The 13,401-nt window shown below is 43.4% G+C and overlaps 1 long non-coding RNA gene across 1 annotated transcript; it reads right to left on the bottom strand.

Annotated features, from left to right (window-relative positions):
• Positions 1–6,665: 6,665 nt before the first annotated feature.
• LOC144107534 (uncharacterized) lies at positions 6,666–12,887 on the bottom strand. Its single transcript, XR_013309297.1, has 4 exons — positions 12,786–12,887; positions 9,888–9,975; positions 9,016–9,142; positions 6,666–7,546 (listed from the first exon to the last, which is right to left on the bottom strand). It is a non-coding gene; the product is annotated as an uncharacterized LOC144107534 (long non-coding RNA).
• Positions 12,888–13,401: the final 514 nt, after the last annotated feature.

The raw sequence follows: 13,401 nt of genomic DNA, 5'->3' as shown, positions 1-13,401 counted from the left end.
TGCACTGAATTCTTTGTATCATGTTAATGTAAAAAAAGAGAGAGCAGAGTTCCATACCTTAAGAGTTCAATATGCAACTAAGATAAGGAACCACTTAATTTAAAATAACCAAGATTTTCATTCTACTGCAGTTTTTGTGTAGATTTAGAATGACATTAGGCAAAAAAAACTTTATTTTGTTCAGCGCCTATACACTTTTCCCTTGAGAATTGTGAAGAAATTTAGAATTAGTATTAGTATATTAATTACAAATCAGTGGTTAATAACAACCTATGATCTGTTTAATCCATTTAGGTTAATAAAAAAAATTGCCGTGACCAGGATTCGATTTCCACAGCATCGCACAGATATCTTCACTGGCCATGCAGAGAGCACTAGGCTATCACCACAACCTATCACGTCTATGTGCATTGCACATCACATTCTCCATCAACTAATACTACTACCAATCTAATAATCATGCTTTGAGCTATGTGGCGGTAGTGGCAGAGACATGTGCACTGCAAGTGTTGGTGAGGACAAATTTGGCAGAAACACTGCACTAGAGCTATGCACGTTGGCGTTGACAACATTGCTGCAGAAACACGTCGCTGGAACGTAGGCTGCTGGCGCACATTGGCATCAAAGAAGAAAAGTTACAGGATTTTATCCAAGTCTACTTAAGAGTGCAAATGCGAAAGCCTCTCCCTGTCCTCATTGTCCTTTCATTTTTTGTTGTTTTTCTGTTGTTAGTTTCTGGTTTCTTTCATTACATATACCTTGGTTAAGAACTGTTACATAACTACATTTTTGTTTTATTTACCACACAGCTTACAATTGAAAGTTTGTGCAGACAACTACCATTTACAGCTTCTGTCTACAACTTCCGTCCATGCCATTCATGAGCCAAAAAACGCTTTTGCCTTAAAATCACTGTAAATGTTCTCTCACCTACAGTGCGCACACTACCCAAACCTTCCACGTGTCTCCCAGCATGCCTGGCTGTAGTCTCCTCCAATGGAGGATAAACTGGCCTTGACACGACAGGTGACCAAATTTAATTTGTGTCCCAAGCAGTTTGTTACTACTACTGCTAAAATACGCCATTACAATCATTCCAGAAGCACCAACTGGCAACAGAAACAATGGCTAAATGGAAGCGAGTTGTACACAGCCTAGTGAGAGAGATGTGCAAAAGTCACTAAGGGTGTAAAATACACTTAATCTGCAGTGAGGGCAAGAATAACTGATTGATAACTGAAGGAGATGCAAGTGTATAACACACTGAAACTAAAAAAGGAAGGAAACTACTTTAGGCATGCAACAAAATATTCGGCACAAATGGTGCCAAGCGAGACCATGCCACCCAACGGATCCATACACAAGGAAACTAAGTTCCTAAAAAAGCACATTGCTCAGTTCATTTCACATTTACTGATGAGAGCATAAAAAGTGAAGTACATACAGGGATAGGCATTACAAGAGAAAAAGGGTTTATTGACAGGAAAGACAGAGAGGTCGGCTGGAAAAATGAATATCTGGTCCGCTACTCTGCACTGAGGAAGGGGAAGAGGCAAAAAAAAGCGGGTCACGAAAGCGGATGATGATAATGGGAGAAGGCAGTTGAAAAAAGAGAAGGCACATTTTTTAACATTACAGACGCGAGTCAAGTCCCGCGTCACTTAAAACCGACAGAAAGTGAACTAGGAGAAAGGGAGCCCTTAGGGTGCTTGCCAACTTTTTTACAAGAGGACTTGTCTTCGTCTGGGCAAAGCATTCGTCAGTGGAGGGGCTTAAATAGGGTGTTCACACAAAGGAGGAAGCCCTGGTGTGGGGTAGAAGGCTGTGATGTGGGAAGGGTGTTAGGATGGGAAGCGTGAACTTGAAAATCTTGCCCAGGCAGGATGGCTGCAAGAGAGGATCAGGCGGTTCATCTGCAGAACTGTAATAAAGAAATATGCCAGCTCAGCAGAAAAGAATCTGGGGGTTGGCGAAGGTGGACAGAGAGCAAATATGGGCTTGAAAGGCTGTGTGCCCACGCGTGGAGAGCTGCAACACTAGGCATGGTACGACTGGTTGGGTTGACCTGGAAAAATCAGGGGAAAGCAATTGAGCAGCATGGCAGAAAGAATACAAGGAAGAGGAAAAGAAAGGAGGAGGGGAGGACAAAGGAGTGCAAAAGCCAAGGAATCCTGAGAAATTATAGCAGCAGGTGCACAGCATAATGTAAAAGAACAACGAAAACCCATATACCTATGCTCTCTCTACCTTATAGTGAGAGCAGAAGACAGAAAAGTCATCCGTATTAGTTTTCCACCATTTAATGATTACAGTTGGTAAATGTATTCAGTTGTTTGTCAATTGTTGTCAATTGCACAATATCTCAGAACTGGTAAGGCATGTAAGAATGTGCTCCACTGATTAAATGTGCAACTGACTTATCAAAGTTACTTAAGTACTGTTGAGTGAGTTGGTTTGAGATTTTTTAAAGTTAAGGAATAATTTAAAGTCAAGGAATAAGACATACATGGACACACACAGTAGTAGGCAAGCCAATGTGTTTCCAGTGTGATCGTTTTTGTCTGCCATTTAGTTTTGGAGCCTTTTCGTAAAATTTCCTGGAATGAGTCATTATGGGCAGGGTACACTGAGTGGCTTCTGCCTCATCAAGAAATTGATACTACTGCAGCAGAAATCACAGAAGCCCAATGTCAAGATCATGCTGCACTAGAGGAAGTGATTTGTAGGAATGAAATAAAAAAATTACAGTTCAGTCAGAAGTGCAGCACCTTGAATATGTTTCCATCGCATTTTTGCGGCAAGTATTGCAAAGTTTCAGTGCATTTGGAACACAGCTCAACAAGCAGTACTTGGACATCCATGTGATCACTTCTAATTTTCACTGATGTAAAGGGTTCTAGACAGATCCGGTTTGAATCACTAAGAAATGGACTCATCAAATGAAAAGGCCAGCAGCTGTGTGGTGCTTGTTGAAAAGGTTGGCAGACAAATGTAATATAGACATTATAAAAGCATTGCTCCCAACTGAGCAGTCACCGTCCCAAATCCATCCTTGCAGATCACTTCAGCTTCTACTTCCACTGTGCGAGTCCTGTTTTTTTGCCTCCAATACCCACAGCAGTGTACTACACATCAGAAAGAAAGGTGACCATGGTACAGTTTTTAAAGCTTTGAAATTTGTCGCGAGTTTTAGCATAGGGATGCGCTAACTATATATGTGACATCTGTCAGATGCTCGCTAAGCTGTTTTTCCTTTGTGTTCTTGGTTTTTTCTACATCTTCATTCATTGCCCTCTAATTTTGCGTCGATATGCAGCTTATAAAAACACGAACTGTTGAAGTGTGCTTGTCATCTTGTGCCATCCCTTTCGTAATATAGTTAGTGCACCCTTATGCTAAGATGCTGCAGTTAGGTTTCTGGCCATACATTATCTTTTGTAATATATTTACAAGTTTTTTCAAATGCACTTAATGCTATAAAATCTCACGGATTGCACAAAAGTACTGCATGCATTGTAGAAAAACCAACAACCAAAAGAAGTGGACATCGCTAAAAGCTGCCACTGTCAGATTTATTTCAAAACTTCTGCAACAAATGCTGCACAACAACTTAGGCACTGGAATTGTAAGATTTTGCCAGAATCAAAGGCTCGCTTATGCAAATAAGAGAAAACTGCCTGTCAAGTATCATAGAGGAAGAAATACAAGATTAAATGGCAAACCAAAAACTCTTCAAGTCAGGATAAAGAAAAATCTGTCACCAAGTGCGCTACCTTCGTTTCTGCCAGTAAAGTACAAGCAGCGGACGTCAACACGATTTCAAACACTGAAGCATGCGCTGCTGAGATACAATGCATAGAGTGCAATAGACAGTAAAAAATGAGAAGGCAGTGATCACTGCATTTCCAATGGAATGGCCTCAATAAATACAATGTATCATTTCAAGACAGGGATCCCCCATTCTAATTTATAAGACAACAGCAAAAAAGAAAGTGCCAGAGACACATTTCCTGAAAAATTGTTGTATACAATACAAAATGAAGGAAAACGTTTCTCTCGACCCATTTTGAAAACTAAAACACGTTGAAAAAAGGCATCAGCCCTCAACGCACACACTGTGCACACTTCTGCCTGATTTTTTAACCATTACTGTTCTTACAAGCAAATAAGAGGTAAAACTGAAACAAAAACAAAGCATTGCCACCCAACAAACAGAGCTAATGCTGCTACTCTAATTCCATGTCTGGAAAAGCAGGTTTTTTCATAGTCATTCACCTTTAAATTTTGCCACAGCTCATACTTCCCTAAAGAAATTACACCACATATCAGATAGTGTCAACATGATTTATGTCAAAATATCCTCCTTGATACTTCCAACAAAGATATCACGACAAAATTGGCAGGTTCTTGCAATGCACAATTGCTGACAAGTGCAGCACTAAATGCTGGCAGAACACCCTGCAACATTTTTCAACAGCAAATGCCTTAAGATGAATAAACTGCACCCTCGGAGAACTTCAAAAACAGCCTGTGCGAAAATCGACTTGTGTAAAAAAAAATAGTACAGAGTTCCCCTCTTGTGAGATCGTACATGATGAAATAGGCCCGCTTTTTGTGCAAAAGCCTTGGGACACAGATGACACCAAAACAGCTTCTCGCGTGTGTGGATAAGGAGGTGCTCCACCAGGGTGGACCTCCATGTGAAGCTCCTGCCGCAATGATCACACTGGTACGGCTTCTCACCCGTATGAATTCGGAAGTTCTTTGCCAGCTTTCCTGTAGCTATAAAGGCCTTGTTGCAATGGCTGCATTGGTAAGGACGTTCTCCAGTGTGGATTCTCTGGTGTCTCTTGAAACTGGAGGGATACACTGTAGCAAAGCCACACTCAGGGCACAGAAACCCAACCTGCCTCCTTGAGATTTTGTTCGAGGAGACGAGCTGCAGCAAATCTTAGGTGCGGCCAAACCTGTGGAAACAAAGCATAGATTTCTTTAGAAAGAAAGGGTATGCCTCAATGCATTGATAACAGCTGGCCTGTCTATAGGAGATTTAATGAATGGTGAGGATACCTTAAATAAAGCTTGCTAGATATTGTCTACATCAAAGAACCAAACCTCGCTTAAGGCCATGCAGACCTAAAATAAAAGCTGTTCTGTTTTAAGCTAGGCATGTCTTTCTCATGTACTTGTAGCTGTATTTTTCGGCATGCATTTTTAGCTGAACTGAGCAAAAAAACTACAAACATCACATGACATTGCATGACTTGATCAGAGTACAGCACGACTTGTTACAAAAAGAGAAGCATGCATTCATTACTTGCAAGTTGAGAGGCACCAACCTGCCCATAGTGCAAGGTTAAATTGCAAGCACACAATTGTGTTTAGCACCACTTTCCGTAAAGCACATGAGAACAAACAAGACCCCGCAAAACACGTTTCAACTTGCAGCTGCTGCTAGTGTTTACACACAGTGATGCAGCCTTTGCAATCGTGTCAACATCAAACTTGGAAAAAAAAAACAGAACGTGTGATGCATAACTATAAGAAAGCACGAATGTGAGGCCCTGCAGTTATGGAATAGTTTTAACTAGCATAGCAACTGAAAATTGGCTCTTCGGTGTAGATAAAACATGCACGGATGCCAGCCTTGTAAGCGACAAGGATATTTCTATATTATTATTGATCCATAAGGTCTCAAACAATAATTAAGACACAATTGCAAGGGGTTCAACGGCAGAGTTTCATCTTCCCAATGAATGTCTAAAATAGCAGTCACAGAATACACTACAAGTACTAAACAGTAAAACAACAAATAAAACAAGTGAGAAGGGCCTAAGGAGGGAGAGAGATTAGACATCACGTTATTCACAAACTGCTGGATTGGATACTGCAACCCTCTAGCAAATATGAGATTGGCTTTCAACCTGAAAAACAGACAAAAAGAAAATGCACCAACTGTTCCCATCACTTCATTTCATTCCTTCTTGAGCATTTTTTTATACACCTCGCCACAAACAGGTTAGAACGCCACTGGATGAGGCTGCTCCCATAAAAGCATAATGCCATGAGAAAAAAATGAGTAAATACCCCAAATCTTTCATTGTGTTCAGACACTAGCGATAAAACTTCAAGCACGAAAAAAGTAGTGACTCATTCCAGCTCTTCTTGAAAGGCTTGGATACCTCTGCTCCATGCATTCACTTGAAAATTGTGTAAATTTGAAAAACGTATTTCACTCATAATTACACACAAGGTGCACAGAAGAGATGGCAAACATTGGTAGCATCTTGAAATAGACAATGAGCTGCATTACTGAAAAAGAAAAGAAGGAAATACTAAACTGACTTCTCCCACTCGCAAATGGAGAGGGTGACTTAGTAGTTGCAAGTCACATGCTCTCATTAGTCTCCCGCTTGTGCATGCTACTCGACATGAGTAGAAAGCCCAAATATGACACCAGAAGACAGGAAAGGTGGGAGAAAATAACAGCAAAAACCTATGAGAGAATATATGGTTACTAGGTGGGGAAGTCACAATAAATGAATCATCAACCCAAGTAGTGCATTTCATTGTGGCAATGTTATCTGAATGGTATGAAATGTTAACCAGCAACATTACCTGAAACTTGCTAGTTTCCTTTTTTTGTACTTGTGAGATGCTTCTAGAAACGTCAGGCTAACAAACCCTAACAAAACAAAAAACTTTCATGTAACATTACGCACACGTTTTAGCAACGCTTTGTGTACTGTTACTTATAGGCACTGTTTACGCAAGAGCATTAGATGGCTGCCTTAGCAAATATTTAAAGGGAAGCTGAAGCACTTTTCGAAAAAAATGAGTTCTCTAGGTCATTTTATAGCTTTTAGTCTGCTGAAAAAAAATATCTTTCAAAAAGTGCGGAAATAAACGTAAAAAGCGGTTTTTAATACAAAAACACGGCCCATCGCCTCAGGGCGCCAAACGCTGCTCTTGCCCGCAATTGGCCGGGACTGTCATGACGTCATCCACGGGGATCTCTGGCCGGCACCGGTGGCGTTGCTGCGTAGTGTGTTGCTTCAGCTGGCTTTTAAGGACTATGTTTTAGAAATTATGGATAATTCAAGCAATGTTGAACAGTTTGGACTTTCACCATGCATGTTCAAGCCATCAGCAGCTTCAGAAAACGGCGGAAACAAATACGCCGTAGAGTGCGCCGGCAGCAAAAGTCACGTCGCGACATTTTCACGTGGAAATCTCGACTGGATGGATGGATGACAGCTTTTATTTTCACCAGAAAGGAAGAAACCTTACTACTCATCGCCACTGCCACGCAGGCCTGGAGGGCGGGGGCCGGAGCCTCCGTGACTAAAGGGTAACAAAGAAATTTTATCTCCTCGTGGCCTCAGCCGCCAGATGGATTGGCTTGTTTCTGCCGAGCAGGTTCTTCGCTGTGCAGCAGGGCTTCCCTGCTTTCCCTGCTGTCAATATCTTCGTCGACTCTTGGGAGTCAGCGCATTCTCATATTCCTTGCTTCCGGGTAACCGTGGAACCGCCGGCCTGCCGGAACCTGGACGAGTGTGCGCAAACCAATTCTGAAATCATTGTGAACTACAGACTACTGGACAGAAAACTGGTGCCACCGCCGGATAAGAAGCTAAGGAATAGAGGAGCGATTGCATGGCGGCGCCTGCAAGCCGGAAATTTTGTTAACCCAGTATGGGCCTTTCATGTCCTACCAGGGTAACACGAAAACCGAATCTCGATTGATACGTATGTTTTGCGTAGGTGCATGTGGAAGTGGGAACTGCAAAAATAAGGAAATTGCACCGAAATGTTGTTGTGTACCACTGCTGCATAAAAGCCTGGCCACCAACTTCTTTCCGGCGACAGTCTGTGTGTGTCTTCTCCTGGTCCTGAGTCTTTTTTTCGCTGTTTTTTTTCTCTTGACCAACTTCTTGTAACGCCTGTAAACATGATCTAAATCAGATCACCAACACGCTTACACGAGTCGCACGAGATAAAGCATTTGTTCATTTATTTATAGTTGCTTGCCTAATTGCCCCCAAAGGTTTTTAGAAATGCAAAACAATGCCAAACTGGATGAGTTGGAGTGGGTTCACTGCTGTACTGCAGCACGAAGAGACGAGGCGGCTGGGAGGAAGCTCTCGTGTGCGCTTTCTTTCTGTCGCATGTTCAGGCTATTGTTCAACGATGAAGCTTCTGCACTTACCTCCGTGCGTTGTCTTTTGCATGCTGAACAAGCTTTTGAACAATAATTATGGCTGCGTTTCGGAGTTTGCAATGCTGCTCATCAAAACTAGTGTGCTGCAAGATATAGTTGCTGCTGTTGCATATCGAGATAACCAGCAGAATTACTTGTGGATGATATACATGTATGCATACCACGGCTCAAAATCTTTGCCATTCTGACTCAAGGACAAATTAGCACGAATTGTGGTGCCACTGTTGATCGTCAGCCATGACCAAGCGCTCATGAATGCAAATATTTGCTTTGCTTAATTTACTAGGCTTATATAATTGCTTTTTTCTTCAGTTAGGTGCAGCTGCATTTGCTGCACGCTGATGAAAGATTAAGAAAATTGCTTGCGCTGCCATGAGATGCAAGCAATCAGGAAAAAGCAAGAGGCACACAGTGCGTAACGAGCTCAAAAGAGTTCAAGACTGTGAGCGTTAAAGACAGTGCTGGAAGTGGCCTTAGCTCAGCATGGATGTGAACCAGCTGGAAAAGGCAAAAAGTTTACAAACAGGCAAAAAATTAATATAAAGAAAAGAGAAATATCGATGCACATATTTTGTGCAGGCAGTTTTGGCGTGCTGCGTACCACCAGACTGTCTGGTTAACGTGGAAGAGGCTGGGGGAGAACAATCGACGGATTCTACCAAGCTGTGTGCAGAGCGCTGTTCGAAAGAAGTACCATGCAAAAACTGGTTTATATACAGGCTTCAAGCATTACACGGAAAGCCCGAACGAGAGAAAGTAAATGGCACTGGAGAGAAAGTAAACGGCAAGATTACGTTGATCTGTGGTTCGCCAAAGCGCGGGCCACAGCAAAGCAAGCGCGGCCGGACGGCTGGCCGACTCTAAGTGAACGGGTCACTTCCGCCAGTTCTTCCTCTCGGCCGATGGCCCACCCGGTGCCTCCTGGGTAGCAGGGAACAATATGGTAAAAAATTTGTGTACCCCTTCGCCTTGTCTATTCGGCAGGCCACTGACCCTCTTGACCCCCCTCTGGCACGTGCCTATGACTGCAGTATTCATAGATATGAGTATCTGAGAAAAGCTGCACCTCAACATCGACAAGGTAGTTTTATACCGGGAGTATAAAGGCAGCCACAATGCTGAATTTCTTTAAATAAAATGTGCTCTAATTTGGCGTATATATGTGTAGTAAATTGACCTCATTTCCACCCAACATTTAGTCTTTATTTCAATTCCAACCTTTTCCTTGTAGCCTTTGCATTCACTACAGCTCTATTATTAGACTCCTGCAGCTAATCTTTAGTTCTCTCATCAGCAACTATAATACACTGTCACAGACTCCACTAGTGTGATAAACATCAGTACAAACTAATTCTCAAATGGGGTATCAGTAAACAAGAAGTCTGAATGCACACATAACCTGTGAAATTTAATCATGACTTGAAGTTTACTCAACAAACACCTGCTCAAGCATCAGAAATAGACAATTAATGACCAACACAATGCAAACCAAATACAACACAAATTTTATGCTCCTGATGAGATAACACTGATGAGATAACACTATAGATGATGTAGCAATCTACTATAGCAAAACCAGGGGGCCTCCTAAAGTATGACTCAGGTGCTGCCATTGCAGCCATTGAGCACAGCTTTATTATATAAACTGGAGGGAGCAAATACGTACCTTCATTTAAAGAGTGTTTCTGGCTGCAGATACTGCTTGGCTGGCAACATCGCCTTCATCCGTGATAGGAAGAGGTGTGGAACGAGTACTGCAGTAGAAAAAGGCATAAATGAATAAACTACGCATATTCCAGCATAACCAGTTTTGTAATTCGTTAACCCAACATTTTGATCTATCACTAGGATACACCTTGTACACAGTGCAGAAATTCCAATTATATAAGACAGTTTGGTACAGAAAGTTAAAGTGCAGCATCATTAACATTTATGAGTATCCTAGAATTATCAAACATGGCCAGCAGTTGTTTCTGACAAGTGAATAAAAAAATTGTTGCTATAGTTTAGAAAGAAATGTAAGGTGCAAATCAATTTTTCTAACAACAGCTCTGCACAGCTCTGCATAGGGGGAGCTTTTCAATTGACTCCTGGTGCCGACTCCTGGTTCTGGTGGCCGCCAGACCATGTGACTATGATGCCGTTTCCTGTCAGGGGCGAACTTGGTGGCAGCCAGCGGGCGGCCCGAGCCCGGTTAATCGAAGAGGCCCACTGCTGTAGCCACTGTAATACAAGACGAGCCAAAACCAAGCCAGTCCAACTGCGTCGGAGCGCTGCAGGCTTAACACCTGGGAAATCGCCTTGATATCTGAAAACCAAAGCTACTGGCTTTTCCCACAATGCCGTGGCGGTCTTTAAACTGTTGCAGCCACCCAGTGCCACCACAAAAGTTCTCTTCACCAAGTGCCATGGCAAACCATTTGGCCTTCTCCGTTAACATGGGGCCATCCACAGGGATGTTTTTCGCTCGGACTTTGAGAAACCACACACACACAGCACTTTCTCAACTTTGTCGAAAACAGCAGGGCGCACAAGACAAGCTCCCGAGCGACTTTGCTCACCTGCTTTGAGTGTGATGCCCTGCTTGTTTTTTAACAGTGCGATTAGAGAGCTCAGTGGAATTCCGAATGCGTGTACCACGGACTTCCTTTTGCCATTCTCAATGCGCTGCCTCATCTCAAGCTTTGTTGCGAAGTCGATTCTCTTTTTTACGTTCGTAGATGCCATAGCTGACTAGATGACAGTAGTCCCGCACGCTACAACGGACACGTTGAAACAAAAACACGCACATAAAAACGCGACAGGCCCCACACTGGCCGATGGAGTCAACTGGAGTCGGTCAATGAGGCACAAAGGAAAACAAAGGAGAGAGACGAAGAAAACTCAGCGGAAATGTGCCATTGGTGCTAGTTACGCCAGTCATGGGGCACAGTGGGTGCAACCAGGTAAACTACCTCCTGACTCGTGGCCTCCGCAATCGGCTCCTGCGGGGTGCCAGGCATGGAGGCCACGCCTCACTCTTTCCAGTTCTCTCGTCTTCCTCACCAGTGAGGAGGTGCTGCCCTCACTTAAGAGCCGGTTTTCTGCCTTTACCGAGGAGGCATGGCTTGCAAACGTCGCTGCTCGCCTCCGTACCGTGCGTTGTGCGACCCAAGATGCGAGTGTCTTTGAGGAAAGCGCACTTCCCAGGGGCCCCGTGCGGTGTTCGAAATATCGAATGGCCAGCGAAACTGGAGTTCGATATACTATGCAACTGTCCTTTATTTTTGCACAGTATTTTCAAGGGGATAATCTTTGTGTTCAATACAGCCAATAATTCGAAATATGCGGGTTCGACTGTACTTGTGTAATGAACACACTTCCATAATGAACCCACACCCCGCTTTTGTCAGTGAAAATTATTTTTTTTAAATGGATAGCTTTTCATACCCCTTCCTGTTTTCATGCCGTCCGCAGCGCAGACCTTGGCAGTGTTACAATATGCTGGGAGCTGATAACATTACGGCATGTTTACTTTTAGAGGAGAGCTCCAATGGAAGGCCAGGGGAGGGGGCTCTCCGAACTGGGCAGAGCACCAAGGCGCTGGTGGTGGTGGCTCGCTGGGCACAATCTGTGCTACTGTGTGCTTAGAAAGGCGGCGAGTGCTCAAGCATCAGAGAGAAACGTAGCAAAAATGCCTAACCCCTCACTGTCCTGCGTGTTATTTTCAACTTGGTGTAAACAACACGCACCAGACCTTGACGGCCGGAGTTCAGTATGTTCGTTTTATCTCGCCGCAATTCGCCATCGCGGCCGGGTATCACAATGTGATATAGCACACGCCTTCCGGTGTGAACGATGCGTTTGCCGCTGTCTGAATGCATGCTTTTGCTGATGGTGGGTGGGTGGATAATTGACGGACGGATGGGTGGGCAGATGCATGATATGAAATTTTGGCTCTCCAAAAAAAAACCTCTTTAAACTTTTTTCCCACGTAATAAACTATCCCCCAAATTGATGTCAACTTTTCTGGAAGAAAAGTGGGTTCATTACGAGAGTATATACTGCAGGTTATGTTAGGTTTAACGTCACAAAGCAATTTATGGTATGAGGGATGTCGTAGCAGACGGCTCCGGATAATTTCGACGACCTGAGGTTCTTTAGAGTGCACTGACATCGCACGGAAAATGGGGCTCTAGCATTTCGCATCCATCGAAATGCACAAAGACAAAGGGAGAATTGCTGTCCAATGATTTGTGTTCATCCTCTCCCACTCTTTTTTTGCACTTCTACCTGCCAGCTTGGATCAGTGGTTAGGGTGCTTGGATACTGGGCCGGAGGGCATGGGTTCAATTCCAACCATAGTGGTCACGCTTTGATAAAGGTGAAATGGAAACGGCACCTGTGTGCTGTACATTGTGAGTGCATGTTAAACAACTCCAGGTGGTCGAAATTAATCCATAGCCCCTCACTATGGCATCCCTTTCAGTCCAGCTTTGGGATGTTAAATCCAAACCTTTTTTTTTGCTTTTTGGAATATGTGGCAAAGGCAGACAATGCCCTTGCCAAACATCGCCACGCTTACCTTTCACAGTGCATCCTGGGGCACTAAGTTGTCAGCCACAAGGTACTCGAGAAAGTACTGAGTCAGAGGATGGATCTTTCCAGGAATCCTGATGATGGGCGCACCGTTGACGTACTCAGAAAACTTCTCCGCATTGATAGTGGCACTCAAGGACCACCTGTTAGGTGAAGCGAGCAAAATGTCTGTCTGGAAAAAGCCCAGTAAAATTTCTTTATTGCAAAGTAATCAGGACCTCACAAATATTCTAATTAAGAGGGTTTTCGATTTAACCAAGGAAAGCCAAAAAATTCACAGGGACACCTAATTACATAATGTGTTGGCCAAGCTACAGTATTAGAAGCTGTTCATGCCTTTACCGGAGGTGACGTCACTTTCCTCCAGTCAGCTAGCAAAGTTTGAATGACGACACATTTTCTTTCAGATGATTTTCTTTCTAATGCCATTGCATTAAAACAGGACCCAGGCAAAATATTTTACTGCGGGAATGCATCATCCTTATTGGACAAACTTTTCAATTACATGAGGTAATTGGAGACGTTGGTAACCTAACCCTCTAACACACCACACAAGGAAACTGTGCAAGCCAGCATGGCACACAGTCAGCCGGTCACCGACA

The sequence above is a fragment of the Amblyomma americanum genome, chromosome 10 (genome assembly GCF_052857255.1).
Source record: "Amblyomma americanum isolate KBUSLIRL-KWMA chromosome 10, ASM5285725v1, whole genome shotgun sequence".
Classification (NCBI taxonomy): Eukaryota; Metazoa; Arthropoda; class Arachnida; order Ixodida; family Ixodidae; genus Amblyomma; species Amblyomma americanum.
Note: the sequence above shows the minus strand (reverse complement) of the source record. Positions and strands in the feature narration are given on the sequence as shown.